We start from the raw sequence: 16,578 nt of genomic DNA, 5'->3' as shown, positions 1-16,578 counted from the left end.
ATTAAGAGGTCTTGTTGGTCATATTAAGTCTTGGTATGATACTTATAAGCCAGTTTCAGCAGAAGCATTTTATTAAGATTTAATTAAGGAGGTAGATGTATTTAATGCAACATTGAACCGGAAAACATCTGGTATAGAAAAGCATCCCCCCATAAAAGTGTGCGGAGAAGAGAAAGGAAATTTGGAGCAAGTATTGGCAAGAGTTTGCAGAGAAAGTTAGGAGTAACAAACTTGAAGGAAATCTGGCAAGACATAAATGAAATAAGGGGTGAAAAGCATAATTTTGTTGCACATCCTGACCCGTAAGGAATTGCAAAAGGTCTCGTAAATAAATGGGCGGAAGCTGCCAAACTTAGTTCATTTAATTACCCGCTGTAACGAGAGAGTCGTTTGATTCTTGGAAAGATCTAAGAAAGGATTTTATATTTACAGCAGGTAACAGTGGTGATGTCACTTGCACAGGTATTACCAGAGAAGAACTAATAACGGCGATTAAAGTTGGGAAATCTACCGCCCCCTGGGGAGGATGGAGTAACTTATGAAATACTTAATGAACTTGCCATTATGACGAAAAGCCCGCTGTTAGACCTCTTTAATATTAGTTATAAAGAGGGCAGAATTCCCAGTAAATGAAAAAGAACTATGATCATCCTTATCCCTAAAGCCAATGGAGAGTACAGACCTGTGTCTTTAACCTCGTGTTTTTGTAAAATGATGGAGAGGATCATTTTAAATAAACTTTTGTATATAATAGGTGATCAGCTGTCTAATAATTTTTCGGGTTCCTCAGAGGAAAAAGTACCTCTGACTGTATTATTAAATGTCTAGCTAATGGTAATGATTATTATAGAATTTTTATTGATTTATAAGGAGCTTTTGATAAAGCCAACAAAGAGGTTATTTTATATGAATTAGCTGGTCTTGGTGTTGAAGGGAGATTATTGCGCTGGATAGGGGATTATCTTCAGGAAAGGAAGGCTCAGGTGTGGTATCAAGGTTGTATGGTTCAAGGTATCAAGGTCAAGAACTCTGCACACCTCAGGGAGGAGTGTTGAGTCTCACCCTGTTTAATGTACTAATGAATAAGATAGCATCTGAGAAATACTCAAATTGGGTAACTCCAATCATATATGCCGATGATATTTTGTTTCAGGGCAAAGATATTTCAAAGGTTCAAACAGTGTTGGACAATTTCGGAAACCAGTGTCACCACATGGGACTAGTGGTTAATGAAGACAAAACTAAAGTTTGAATGTAAAAGTCGGAGGCCCATTATATTGGAAATAAAAGGTAAAAATATAGAGAGTTAATATATATAAATATTTAGGCATATATGTTGGATATACCCATGAGAGTTTGGAAACTGAGATGAACAAACTGTTGAGTCAATGTCGGAAGAGATTACAACCTCTGAAGGCCTTGGCATGCTGTGGAAAGGAGTGGGAGTCCAAGTGCTACGAATGATGTACTTGAGTACTATAAGATTTCTTATTGATTATGCTGCACCTGTCATTTCTTGTTTTGGTAAAGGTAGGATGGGCAAGTTGGAGAAGATACAAAATGAAGCCGTTGGGGGTCGTTGTGAGCCGCTGCTACCTGAATTTTTGCCCACACTTGTCTTGCAGACGTTTCTCTTCCAATAGAGCTAGTGAACTCTAGTCATTGTCTTTCCCTTTATAACTCATCTGCAATGTACGTACCTTTACCTGAATAAAAAATCTAATCTAAATCTATATCTAATATATTGCTTAGATATATGCAAATGAGAGAGTAATAGAGCGAAACCTTTAAAATACTGAACTATTTGGAGGATATTGATTCATACAATTTCTTCAAAAGGTCAGATGTAACACAAACAAGGAGCAAAGGTTTCAAGCTCAACAAGCCACAGTGTAGGAGTGACAACAAATGCTTTTTAACCCATACGATTATGATCATAACAATAAGGTTTCTAAAACAGTAGGCATTCTTCCAAAGTTAGACACTGTACTATGTTCCTCGCCCTAACCTAGTCACTCAGTATTATTCACTCATTTATCTATGTCTTGTCTATGTCTTAAAGGTTACAAGACGTACATTAGTCAATAAAATTGGTGCTTAAAATGTTAAGGATCTCTTGTGAAACACGGGTATTAATAAAAAAATTTATTATGTTAAATAAATAAAAAAGGCCCAAGGGCCATGAAGTAACAAGAATGCAAGGCTGGCACATGCTGGCGTAAGTAGAGAAGACGGAAGATTCTTCATTTTAAAAGACCCTGCTTCTCCAAGATGGCAGTCACACCCTGCTTGCCCTGGACAATCACCATATGGAGAAGGACTGTTTACTGTGAAGGGAAGTCTACAAATGCAATGCCAGCATGAGTCAGGCTTGAAGGGTAAACGATGATGGCACCCTCACAGTAACACAAAAGCCGAGCAAGCCCAGTGAGGAAGACCTGTTGATGGGAAAGGAGGAGAATCATTAGTCACAACAAAATCCACATAGAAACAAAGGAGAGAAAAAAAATAAAGTGGATGTCTTCTTTTTGTATAGACATAATAAATATTGCCATTTGGCTATGTATTTATATGATATATAATAGAATACAGCATAAAACAAAATAAGAGGGGTGGTAGGAGAAGAAAAGATTAGTGTTCAGTAAGAATCCACAAGGTCTTCTCTGAATACTCTTTATTTTCTTCAAGGCTGTGGGTCCCAACAATTGCACCAGAGGTGGTACACACCCCTATTATTACTTAAACAGGTGAGTAAAAATAGGTGAGTACACATACGGTGTCAGCAAACTTAGCCTCCAAACACACACACACACATAGTATCAGCAAGCTTAGCCTCCATACACACACACACACACACACATGGTGTCAGCAAACTTAGCCTCCAAACACACACACACACACACATGGTATCAGCAAGCTTAGCCTCCAAACACACACACACACATGATATCAGCAAGCTTAGCCTCCAAACACACACACACACATGGTATCAGCAAGCTTAGCCTCCAAACACACACACACACATTGTATCAGCAAGCTTAGCCTCCAAACACACACACACGCATGGTATAAGCAAGCTTAGCCTCCAAATACACACATGGTATCAGCAAGCTTAGCCTCTAAACACACACACACACAAACGGTATCAGCAAGCTTAGCCTCCAAACACACACACACACACACACATGGTATCAGCAAGCTTAGCCTCCAAACACACACACACATGGTATCAGCAAGCTTAGCCTCCAAACACACACACACACATGGTATCAGCAAGCTTAGCCTCCAAACACACACACACACATGGTATCAGCAAACTTAGCCTCCAAACACACACACACACACATGGTATCAGCAAGCTTAGCCTCCAAACACACACACACACATGGTATAAGCAAGCTTAGCCTCCAAATACACACATGGTATCAGCAAGTTTAGCCTCTAAACACACACACACACAAACGGTATCAGCAAGCTTAGCCTCCAAACACACACACACACACACACACACATGGTATCAGCAAGCTTAGCCTCCAAACACACACACACATGGTATCAGCAAGCTTAGCCTCCAAACACACACACACATGGTATCAGCAAGCTTAGCCTCCAAACACACACACACATGGTATCAGCAAGCTTAGCCTCCAAACACACACACACATGGTATCAGCAAGCTTAGCCTCCAAATACACACATGGTATCAGCAAGCTTAGCCTCTAAACACACACACACACACACAAATGGTATCAGCAAGCTTAGCCTCCAAACACACACACACACACACACGGTATCAGCAAGCTTAGCCTCCAAACACACACACACATGGTATCAGCAAGCTTAGCCTCCAAACACACACACACACACACATGGTATCAGCAAGCTTAGCCTCCAAACAAACACACACACATGGTATCAGCAAGCTTAGCCTCCAAACACACACACACACAGAAAATGGGGACATTGAAACAGTTGATAAACTTGATTTCAAGAGAGAGAGAGGTCACTATGGGGAACTTCAAAATTTTTTTAATAAGTAATTAGGCAGACTTGTTGCTAGACAGGGAAGTAAATTAAATGTATGCCAAATTTTGCAAAATATACAATGAAGGCACACAAACATTCATACCAAAACAGAGATGCAGGGCCAGAAAACAGGATAGGTTCAACAGAAATTGAGAGAGGGCCACAGACCAAAAGTCACAAAAATGGAATGAAAGACATTGAGAAACTACAAGCAGATGTCAACAAAGTTTTCGATTGGGCAGCAGAAAATAACATAATGTTTAACAGTGATAAATTTCAGGTATGGCAAAAATGAGGATCTGAAACATAATACAGGGTACAAAACACAATCGAATCTTCCCATAGTAGAAAAACAGCATGTCAAGGATTTGGGAATAATGATGTCCGACGATCTAATGTTTAGGGAGCATAACCAAGCAAATTTTGCGTCGGCCAGAAAAATGATCGGATGGATTATGAGAACTTTCAAATCCAGGGATCCCATCACAATGGTTGTACTCTTCAAGTCACTTATGTTGTCCCGTCTCGAGTACTGCTCAGTATTCACTTCCCCCTTCAGAGCAGGAGAGATCGCTGAAATAGAGGGAATACAGAGAACATATACGGCACGCATAGACGAGATAAAGCACCTAAATTATTGGGATCGTCTCAAAGCTCTCCAAATGTACTCTCTAGAAAGGAGACGAGAGATACCAAATAATATACACATGGAAGATACTGGAGGGCCAGGTCCCAAATCTACACAGTAAAATAACAACGTACTGGAGTGAACGATATGGAAAAAATGCAAGATTGAACCAGTGAAGAGCAGAGGTGCCACAGGCACAATCAGAGAGCACTGTATAAACATCAGAGGTCCGCGGTTGTTCAACGTCCTCCCAGCGACTATAAGAAATATTTCCGGAACAACCGTGGACATCTTCAGGAGAAAACTGGACTGTTTTCTAAGAGAAGTTTCGGATCAGCCGGGATGTGGTGGGTATGTGGCCCTGCGGGCCGCTCCAAGCAACAGCCTGGTGGACCAAACTCTCACAAGTCGAGCCTGGCCTCGGGCCGGGCATGGGGAGTAGAAGAGCAGAACCCCATCAATATAGAAAGAAGCCAAACCCCCAATCATACCAGCGATACAAAGATGCGAGAAAAGTAAGGGAAGAGGCAGAAATAAATTTTTAAAAAGGGATAATGGATAAATGTAAAACAGAACTGGGCCTATTCTACAAATTCATAAACAACAAATTGCAGGTAAAGGATAATATCCAGAGGTTGAAAATAGGAAACAGATTCACAGAAAATGATAATGCAATGTGTGAAACATTAAACCAAAAGTTCCAAAGTGTGTTTATACAAAATGAAATCTTAAGAGAACCAGACACAATAAGAATTTCTGAGAACATCATAGAGCGTATAGAGGTGTCTAGAGATGAAGTGGAAAATATGCTAAAGGAGCTAAGTAAGAACAAAGCAGTTGGTCCAGATGGAGTTTCACCATGGGTTCTGAGAGAATGTGCATCTGAGCTCAGCCTTCCACTTCACCTGATCTTTCAGGCATCCCTGTGTACAGGAGTCATAGCAAACATGTGGAAAAAGGCTAACATAGTTCCAATCTACAAAAGTGGCAACAGGGAAGACCCCACCTCTCTCAGTTATAGACCTGAATCATTGACAAGTGTAACAGTGAAAAGATTGAAAAAAAAAATAATAAAAACTAAATGGGTAGAGCACCTGGAGAGAAATTATATAATATCACTCAGACAGTATTGTTTTCGATCTGGAAGATCCTGTGTATCGAATTTACTCAGTTTCTATGATTGGGCCACAGAGATTTTAAAGGAAAAAGGTAGTTGGGTTGACTGCATCTATCTAGACATAAAAAAGGCTTTCGACAGAGTTCCACATAAGAGGTTGTTCTCGAAACTAGAAAATTTTGGATGGGTGACAGGTAAGCTTCTAACATGGATGAAAAATTTTCTGACTGATAGAAAAATGAGGGTAGTAATCAGAGGCAATCGGACTGGAGAAGTGTCACAAGTGGAGTACCACAGTACATGCACCAGAAATGTTCATTGTCTACATAAATGATCTACCAGTTGGAATACAGAATTATATAAACATGTTTGCTGATGATGCTAAGATAATGGGATGGATAAGAAATTTAGATGATTGTCATGCCCTTCAAGAAGACCTGGACAAAATAAGTATATGGAGCACCACTTGGCAAATGAAATTTAATGTGAATAAATGCCATGTTATGGAATGTGGAATAGAACATAGATCCCACACAACCTACAAATTTTGTGAGAAATCTTTATATAATTCTGATAAAAGAAAGAGGTCTAGGGTTGATTCTAGATAGAAAACTATCACTTGAGGCCCACATAAAGAACGTTGTGTGAGGAGCCTATGTCACGCTTTCTAACTTCAGAATTTCGTTTAAATACATGGATGGCGAAATACTAAAGAAATTGTTCACGAGTTTTGTTCGGCCAAGGCTAGAATATGCAGCGGTTGTGTGGTGCCCATATCTCAAGAAGCACATCAACAAACTGGAAAAGGTGCAAAGACATGCTACTAAGTGGCTCCCAGAACTAAAGGGCAAGAGCTATGTGGAGAGGTCAGAGGCATTAAATATGCCAAAACTAGAAGACAACAAAAAGAGGTGATAAAATCACTATGTACAAAATAGTAACAGGAATTGATAAAATCGATAGGGAAGATTTCCCGAGACCTGGAACTTCAAGAACAAAAGGTCATAGATTTAAACTAACTAAACAAAGATGCCAAAGAAATATACAAAAATTTCCTTTCGCATACAGAGTGGTACACGGTTGGAACAAGTTAAGTGAGAAGGTGGTGGCGGCCAAGACCGTCAGTAGTTTCAAAGCATTATGTGACAAAGAGTGCTGGGTAGACGGGACACCACGAGCGTAGCTCTAATCCTGTAACTACACTTAGGTAACTACATTTGGTGTCAGCAAGCTTACCGTCGAAACACACACAAACAGCCTGCCTATTATTCAAGGCCTTCTCTGAGTACTCTCTATTTTCTTCTCTGAGGCTATGGGTCCCTAATCTTGCACCAGAGGTGGTACAACTTTTAAGTTTTTAACTACTGCACTGAGCACCTGATTTTGGCAAAGACTTCTTAGTGCAATTGTCAAAGACATAGTTCTGGTATTTTTTTGTTTATAAATATTCAGGTATAGTTAATGTCAAAATGTTTCAAAACTCAACAATTTATATTTCAAAACAAAAAAAGTAATGAAAACATTACAAAACATTAAAATATAGCCTAATTAATTAATTAATAAAATAGCACAACTCTCAGAATGTCTAAAGGTGCTTTGAGCAATGAAGTAGTTAATTTTATATATATAATATTATATATATAATATATATTTACCTGTGACTACTGCTTAGCAAAAATTTGATCTCTGTGAAAATTGGTCTCGTCATTGCTAGGAGATATTTTAAGACCATGATTTGCTGTGGATGGCACTGTAGTCTTCAAGTCATCAATCTAAAAATAGAGGTAATCTTTTAAAATGTAAATTTTGTATAAAAAAAATGCAAAAATAAATTGCAAGAATAATATGAAGTTATTATACAATTTTTGTTTAATTATTTAAATATTTGTGAGACATTATTAAGAAATGTATGAAGTACAGATTCTCTAAGACCTGATATGTATCTGCTTATGTTCCACCACATTACATTCAGGGCTGAAGAGAAAACACAGCCAGTAAGGTAATGATCACTTAGAATGGACTGGGATGCTACATGTAGGATGGGGCTAAGCTGCGTGAGGCTAGGATGCCCAGCCTGCCTTGTCTAGGCTGGGCTGGGCTGGCTAGGCAACACTAGGAAGGAGTTAACAAATCTCTGGAGTGCCTTACTTTTCCTGATATCCTTAAAAAAGCAAGAATGATGCCATTTTATAAAGGAGGCGAGACAGCAGAAATAAACAATTAAAGAAAAATATCAAATCTACTTATACTTTCAAAAATATTTGATTTTTTTTTTTTACAAACATCTCTTCCTACTTTGTAAAATTCAACATGAATACAAACACACACACACATCCCTAGGAAGCAGCCCATAGCAGCTGTCTAACTCCCAGGTACTTATTTACTGTTAGGTGAACCAGATATAGAGAATAACCACAAAATGCTATCTTTATAAGAACTATCTTGTAAAGCCACTAGCACACACAGCATTTCAGGCAGGATATATAATATATATATATATATATATATATATATATATATATATATATATATATATATATATATATATATATATATATATATATTTATGAATACATACATACGGGACAAAGAGCCAGAGCTCAACCACCGCAAGCACAACTAGGTGAGTACACACACACAGACACAGACACATTATATATATATATATATATATATATATATATATATATATATATATATATATATATATATATATATATATATATATATATATATATGAGTGTCAGACCATGGAGGAATGATTTTTTTTTAATTTAATTTTACAAAAAATTATTCCTTCTGAAGATGTATTAATATATGAAAGCACTTAAGGAAATTCCTGTTTCAATTCTTCCTCCGTGGTCTGACACTGTCACATTCCAGTACTCATATAGTAACTACAGAGTTCAGCATACCTTAGCCCAGGAGGGCGAAAGTCAGTCTATATGAGTACTATACTAAAGTACTATACTAAAGTACTATATAAAGTACTATATAAAGTACTATATAAAGTACTATACTAAAGTCTATATGAGTACTGGAACACTTGATGATATATTGGACTTGTATCCAAAATTGACCATGTAATGTATCAATCATACAATGTATGTATGTGATGTAACTATATAACCTGAGCTTGTAAAAGCACCTTCATCACCTTCAGTGATTAAGTGCTTAATTGCACACTAGTTTCTTTATCAGCTACCTCACCCTGTCAGGGTAAATGAGACAAATGTATGTGAATGCATGTATGTGTGTATATATGTATGTGTATGTGTATGTGTGTATGTATATGTATGGGTATAAAGCAAATATGGAAGCTGATCAGAATTACATTTCACCTTTGTGAATGTACATTAATGACACTATGTAAAAGACACATCTAATACTTTATGTAGGGCATACGTAAATCTGTGTATCTTTGTATTTACGTATGTAGGTTAGCTTAGCATTTTAAAAGCACCGAATCACCTTCTGTGATTCAATAAACCCTTGAACTGTATGTTTAACACTTCTCTAACCCTGTCCATGGAGGACAGAAGAAAATGTATATATGCTGGTTAGCATTGTAAATGTGTGGCCACGTCTGTGGTAGAAAATAATAATAAAAAAAAAAAAAAAAAAAAAAAAAAAAAAAAAAAAAAACTGTCACATTTTTCATCAAGTGTTAATTTTTGTGATTTACACACAAGTGGCATGTTTACACACACATTATTTATATTATATATATATATATATATATATATATATATATATATATATATATATATATATATATATATATATATATATATATTAGTATATTTTGGTAGCAGTCTTTCCTGTAGACATATATTATTAAATATGACCGAAAAAGTAAGATTAATAATTCTAACACGAATTTTCTCAATCTTTCGTACATTACGCTTCACTGTTGGAGGTAAATCAAAAATCACTTCTCCAAAATTCATTTTTATTTCTAGTCTGACGCGACACGGGCGCGTTTCGTAAAACTTATTACATTTTCAAAGACTTCACAAATACACAACTGATTAGAACTTACGTCTCTCTGATATTATATCTACATTTGAGTGAGGTGGGAAGGATGATGTGGCATTAACACAAGACAGAACAGGGGATATTAATAGGGTATTAAAAGTATCAACACAAGACAGAACAGAAAACAATGGGTATTGAATAGAAGTGTTTGTAGAAAGCCTATTGGTCCATATTTCTTGATGCTTCTATATTGGAGCGGAGTCTTGAGGTGGGTAGAATATAGTTGTGCAATAATTGGCTGTTGATTGCTGGTGTTGACTTCTTGATGTGTAGTGCCTCGCAAACGTCAAGCCGCCTGCTATCGCTGTATCTATCGATGATTTCTGTGTTGTTTACTAGGATTTCTCTGGCGATGGTTTGGTTATGGGAAGAGATTATATGTTCCTTAATGGAGCCCTGTTGCTTATGCATCGTTAAACGCCTAGAAAGAGATGTTGTTGTCTTGCCTATATACTGGGTTTTTTGGAGCTTACAGTCCCCAAGTGGGCATTTGAAGGCATAGACGACGTTAGTCTCTTTTAAAGCGTTCTGTTTTGTGTCTGGAGAGTTTCTCATGAGTAGGCTGGCCGTTTTTCTGGTTTTATAGTAAATCGTCAGTTGTATCCTCTGATTTTTGTCTGTAGGGATAACGTTTCTATTAACAATATCTTTCAGGACCCTTTCCTCCGTTTTATGAGCTGTGGAAAAGAAGTTCCTGTAAAATAGTCTAATAGGGGGTATAGGTGTTGTGTTAGTTGTCTCTTCAGAGGTTGCATGGCTTTTCACTTTCCTTCTTATGATGTCTTCGATGAAACCATTGGAGAAGCCGTTATTGACTAGAACCTGCCTTACCCTACAGAGTTCTTCGTCGACTTGCTTCCATTCTGAGCTGTGGCTGAGAGCATGGTCGACGTATGCGTTAACAACACTCCTCTTGTACCTGTCGGGGCAGTCGCTGTTGGCATTTAGGCACATTCCTATGTTTGTTTCCTTAGTGTAGACTGCAGTGTGGAAACCTCCGCCCTTTTCCATGACTGTTACATCTAGAAAAGGCAGCTTCCCATCCTTTTCCGTCTCGTAAGTGAAACGCAGCACGGAACTCTGCTCAAATGCCTCCTTCAGCTCCTGCAGATGTCTGACATCAGGTACCTGTGTAAAAATGTCGTCAACATACCTGCAGTATATGGCCGGTTTCAAGTTCATGTCGACTAAGACTTTTTGCTCGATGGTACCCATGTAGAAGTTTGCAAACAGGACACCTAGGGGAGAACCCATGGCGACCCCATCTACTTGCTTATACATGTGCCCATCCGGGCTCAAGAAGGGTGCCTCTTTAGTACAAGCTTGGAGTAGTTTCCTCAGAATACTTTCTGGCACGTCAAGAGGAGTACAGGCTGGATCACGATACACTCTGTCGGCTATCATTCCGATTGTCTCGTCCACAGGTACGTTGGTAAACAGCGATTCTACGTCCAACGAGGCTCTTATCCCTGTGGCCCGTGTGCCCCGCAGTAAGTCCACAAATTCCTTTGGAGACTTCAGGCTGAAGGCGCAAGGAACATACGGAGTCAGCAGGCCGTTGAGTCGCTTCGCCAGTCTGTACGTGGGTGTGGGTATCTGGCTAATGATTGGCCGAAGTGGGTTTCCAGGCTTGTGCGTCTTGACATTTCCATACGCATATCCAGGTTTATATTCCCCAATGATCTTTGGCAGGTGGAGTCCGGATTTCTTGGCGTTCACAGTTTCGATCAGTTTGTTGACCTTTGCTTTTAATTCGGCTGTAGTGTCCTTCGTTACCCTTTGGAACTTAGTTTGGTCAGAGAGTATGATGTTCATTTTCGCCAGATATTCGTCTTTTTTAAGAATGACATATATTGGCGACTTGTCACCTCTCCTGACAACTATCTCCTTGTTCTCACGAAGGCTTTTAGCTGCCGCTTTAAGCTCGGGGGACAGTATGGTGCTTCTGTAGTTGCCTCGATTCTTTCCTCCTTCTGCAATAAGTTCTGCTTGTAAGGTATCTTTGGTAGTGACCTTCTTTTGTGTCTCGAGGTCGAATATGTCGTCCAACAGAATTTCCAACTCTACTTTCCGGGCCATTTCACTCGGTCTGGACATAACATGACAGTTTATGCCCAGATTTAGGAGAGTGACTTGGTCCTCAGTGAGGTTAATTCCTGCAAGGTTCAGGAAGCCATCTCTTGGTCGTGGAATTGCCATAGGTCCTCCATATAATGTTGTTAGTTTCTTAGATTGAGAAAATTCGTGTTAGAATTATTAATCTTACTTTTTCGGTCATATTTAATAATATATGTCTACAGGAAAGACTGCTACCAAAATATACTAATATTAAAGTGCACGACCCAGCAGCAAGGAATCAAGCCTTCACGATAAAATATCGCCAGGATCTGATTCGTGATCAGATATACAAGGCAGAGAATGAAATCAAAGACAACAAAACGCAACTACTTCATGCTACAAACGAGTGGAGAAATAGCAACATCGACCATAGTATCCGTACCCGCATTGAACAACACCTCGACATCCTCACAGACCAACATCACCTCAGCACTGAAACAAGGATTATCAAGAAACTAACAACATTATATGGAGGACCTATGGCAATTCCACGACCAAGAGATGGCTTCCTGAACCTTGCAGGAATTAACCTCACTGAGGACCAAGTCACTCTCCTAAATCTGGGCATAAACTGTCATGTTATGTCCAGACCGAGTGAAATGGCCCGGAAAGTAGAGTTGGAAATTCTGTTGGACGACATATTCGACCTCGAGACACAAAAGAAGGTCACTACCAAAGATACCTTACAAGCAGAACTTATTGCAGAAGGAGGAAAGAATCGAGGCAACTACAGAAGCACCATACTGTCCACCGAGCTTAAAGCGGCAGCTAAAAGCCTTCGTGAGAACAAGGAGATAGTTGTCAGGAGAGGTGACAAGTCGCCAATATATGTCATTCTTAAAAAAGACGAATATCTGGCGAAAATGAACATCATACTCTCTGACCAAACTAAGTTCCAAAGGGTAACGAAGGACACTACAGCCGAATTAAAAGCAAAGGTCAGCAAACTGATCGAAACTGTGAACGCCAAGGAATCCGGACTCCACCTGCCAAAGATCATTGGGGAATATAAACCTGGATATGCGTATGGAAATGTCAAGACGCACAAGCCTGGAAACCCACTTCGGCCAATCATTAGCCAGATACCCACACCCACGTACAGACTGGCGAAGCGACTCAACGGCCTGCTGACTCCGTATGTTCCTTGCGCCTTCAGCCTGAAGTCTCCAAAGGAATTTGTGGACTTACTGCGGGGCACACGGGCCACAGGGATAAGAGCCTCGTTGGACGTAGAATCGCTGTTTACCAACGTACCTGTGGACGAGACAATCGGAATGATAGCCGACAGAGTGTATCGTGATCCAGCCTGTACTCCTCTTGACATGCCAGAAAGTATTCTGAGGAAACTACTCCAAGCTTGTACTAAAGAGGCACCCTTCTTGAGCCCGGATGGGCACATGTATAAGCAAGTAGATGGGGTCGCCATGGGTTCTCCCCTAGGTGTCCTGTTTGCAAACTTCTACATGGGTACCATCGAGCAAAAAGTCTTAGTCGACATGAACTTGAAACCGGCCATATACTGCAGGTATGTTGACGACATTTTTACACAGGTACCTGATGTCAGACATCTGCAGGAGCTGAAGGAGGCATTTGAGCAGAGTTCCGTGCTGCGTTTCACTTACGAGACGGAAAAGGATGGGAAGCTGCCTTTTCTAGATGTAACAGTCATGGAAAAGGGCGGAGGTTTCCACACTGCAGTCTACACTAAGGAAACAAACATAGGAATGTGCCTAAATGCCAACAGCGACTGCCCCGACAGGTACAAGAGGAGTGTTGTTAACGCATACGTCGACCGTGCTCTCAGCCACAGCTCAGAATGGAAGCAAGTCGACGAAGAACTCTGTAGGGTAAGGCAGGTTCTAGTCAATAACGGCTTCTCCAATGGTTTCATCGAAGACATCATAAGAAGGAAAGTGAAAAGCCATGCAACCTCTGAAGAGACAACTAACACAACACCTATACCCCCTATTAGACTATTTTACAGGAACTTCTTTTCCACAGCTCATAAAACGGAGGAAAGGGTCCTGAAAGATATTGTTAATAGAAACGTTATCCCTACAGACAAAAATCAGAGGATACAACTGACGATTTACTATAAAACCAGAAAAACGGCCAGCCTACTCATGAGAAACTCTCCAGACACAAAACAGAACGCTTTAAAAGAGACTAACGTCGTCTATGCCTTCAAATGCCCACTTGGGGACTGTAAGCTCCAAAAAACCCAGTATATAGGCAAGACAACAACATCTCTTTCTAGGCGTTTAACGATGCATAAGCAACAGGGCTCCATTAAGGAACATATAATCTCTTCCCATAACCAAACCATCGCCAGAGAAATCCTAGTAAACAACACAGAAATCATCGATAGATACAGCGATAGCAGGCGGCTTGACGTTTGCGAGGCACTACACATCAAGAAGTCAACACCAGCAATCAACAGCCAATTATTGCACAACTATATTCTACCCACCTCAAGACTCCGCTCCAATATAGAAGCATCAAGAAATATGGACCAATAGGCTTTCTACAAACACTTCTATTCAATACCCATTGTTTTCTGTTCTGTCTTGTGTTGATACTTTTAATACCCTATTAATATCCCCTGTTCTGTCTTGTGATAATGCCACATCATCCTTCCCACCTCACTCAAATGTAGATATAATATCAGAGAGACGTAAGTTCTAATCAGTTGTGTATTTGTGAAGTCTTTGAAAATGTAATAAGTTTTACGAAACGCGCCCGTGTCGCGTCAGACTAGAAATAAAAATGAATTTTGGAGAAGTGATTTTTGATTTACCTCCAACAGTGAAGCGTAATGTACGAAAGATTGAGAAAATTCGTGTTAGAATTATTAATCTTACTTTTTCGGTCATATTTAATAATATATATATATATATATATATATATATATATATATATATATATATATATATATATATATATATATATATATATATGGAACCCTCAACCCTATAAGTGGAGGGTTCCTACAAACTCAACCAGAGGTGGTACCCTCTATATATTAATAAAAAGGCAAGGCTATGCTAAATCTAGGCAGGGATTGGCTTGGCTAAGCTGGTCAGGGCTTGGCTAGGGTAGGAAGGACTGGTCATGTTTAAAAGCAAGGCAGGGTTAGGCTAGGCAAGACTAGGTAAGGGTATACTGGGATAGGCTTGGCTATGGTAAACTAGGATAAGCAAGGCTGTGCAAGCACTATGCACAGCTAGATTGAACTATGCTAAGATGGTTTAAGCTGGGCTAGGTTAGGATAAGCTGAGTCATGCAGGGTCCCGATTGACCAGTGGAGTCTAATGGTCTAACCTTCTAGCTAGTTTGCTGACCTAAGAGTGTAAATGCCTAGCCCCTAACCTGAGATATATACAAGAGTTGTTACATTCTTGTACAGCCACTAGTACGAGTAGCGTTTCGGACAGGTCCCTGGAATACGATCCCCGCCGCGAAGAATCGTTTTTTCATCCAAGTACACATTTTACTGTTGCGTTAAACAGAGGCTACAGTTAAGGAATTGCGCCCAATAAATCCTCCCCGGCCAGGATACGAACCCATGACATAGCGCTCGCGGAACGCCAGGCGAGTGTCCTACCACTACACCACCAGCTGCAATATTATAAAAGAAATATTACTTATTATAATCGTAAATACCTGTTGTGTTGATTTAGGGGCGACGACGATCGTGGGATCGAATGCGAGCCACAGGTGGCCTACACCATGCTTTCTAAGGCGTCCGTCTCATAACAAAAACAAATCCGTGCATTCATACACAAACAGAGACCCCGTGGTTATGCGAATACTTGCAATTCTTTTACTTAAAATAATAACAATTAGATTAATAATAATTAACATAATTTTTACTCAAGATTCATAAAATTCATTAATACTATTTAAAAGAAAATTTATAAGACATCTAAAAACAGATATACAGACTTTGTGTGATATTTATTTCAACATTATATATTAATAGAATGTTGTAACTATTATTTTTAAATATTAGGTAGTTTCCAGCTACGTATATCGCATATAAACGTTGCAAAAAGATTTTAGACTGAATTAACACATTACATATTTATGGAGTAATTAACAACAAAACAATCTTTATTTTCATTGCAGAACATATATCAGAGCATACTAGTGACTCATACATTTAAAATAGTGTGATTTTTAAACAATTCGGTTGTAAACCCGCAGAACCGCCTACCCGCCAAAGACGTAACATAAGAAATGGTATATAATTCATTATTTTAAATTACATATATAATCATTAATAATTTTCGGCAGCTATCGAGGTTCTCCATAGGTAAATTCCTGTACTCTAACAAGATGCTACTTGCTGTTTAGCTGTTTAAATTCTTGGAAAATTGTAATGACCAGCGACATAAAATATAACAATGAAATAGTAGCTGGTAACTGTAGGTGAACGAAAAATTAAATTCCAAATTGATTAGATGTTTTTCTAAATATAAAGATCGACCTGAAGGAATTTTATAATAATAATAATAATATAATAATTTTTATTTAGGTAAGGTACATACATAAAGAGATTTTACAAAGTTTGTTGGCTTTATAGATAGAGCTAGTACATACAATGCCTAAAGCCACTATTACGCAAAGCGTTTCGGGCAGAGAATTATGG

The 16,578-nt window shown here is 39.0% G+C and overlaps 1 long non-coding RNA gene across 1 annotated transcript; it reads right to left on the bottom strand.

The window, feature by feature from the left end:
• Nucleotides 1-2,213: 2,213 nt before the first annotated feature.
• LOC138358508 (uncharacterized) lies at nucleotides 2,214-15,733 on the bottom strand. Its single transcript, XR_011225434.1, has 3 exons — nucleotides 15,591-15,733; nucleotides 7,427-7,543; nucleotides 2,214-2,438 (listed from the first exon to the last, which is right to left on the bottom strand). It is a non-coding gene; the product is annotated as an uncharacterized lncRNA (long non-coding RNA).
• Nucleotides 15,734-16,578: the final 845 nt, after the last annotated feature.

This window comes from Procambarus clarkii, chromosome 84 (assembly GCF_040958095.1).
Source record: "Procambarus clarkii isolate CNS0578487 chromosome 84, FALCON_Pclarkii_2.0, whole genome shotgun sequence".
NCBI lineage: Eukaryota > Metazoa > Arthropoda > Malacostraca > Decapoda > Cambaridae > Procambarus > Procambarus clarkii.
Note: the sequence above shows the minus strand (reverse complement) of the source record. Positions and strands in the feature narration are given on the sequence as shown.